Raw genomic sequence first — 526 nt, 5'->3', positions numbered from 1 at the left:
TCCTGAAAATTCGACCACTGGCTCTCGTGAACTGCCTACAGCACACCTTTGCTTCCATGTCTTGATGCTTTATAGACCTTTGTCCTTGGCTTTTTGGAGTCTGAACACTGACACTCCAGTTAAGATAACACATCTCTTTGAACGCTCTATTTAATCAAAGACCCTCCTTACCTGACCCTATATGAGACCTGATGTCTTATGGCTCCCAGAAATAGCAGCCATGCTACACTAAAGAACTACTACCCATGTGTCCACACTGTTCCTCTTTACCACTAATAGTTAAAATGCATTTAGGCCTGTCTGAAAAAGTCAGTTCTAAGTTAGCGACCTTAATGGACAGAGGAGCCAAATGAAAGTAGATCTTCAGTATGGTGGGTGGTATTTCCACTTCTTTTTTTTTTTTCTGGGGAGATGCATTATAATTTAAAATATATAATATTGCACAACCAAAAGGTTAGTTAAAATAATTACAAAGAGAAAAACCCATCCCATCAAAAAAAATTTAGCATTCTGTCCACCCTACCCC

This window comes from Mastomys coucha, unplaced genomic scaffold, assembly GCF_008632895.1.
Source record: "Mastomys coucha isolate ucsf_1 unplaced genomic scaffold, UCSF_Mcou_1 pScaffold4, whole genome shotgun sequence".
NCBI classification, from domain to species: domain Eukaryota; kingdom Metazoa; phylum Chordata; class Mammalia; order Rodentia; family Muridae; genus Mastomys; species Mastomys coucha.
This window is presented reverse-complemented; position numbering follows the sequence as displayed.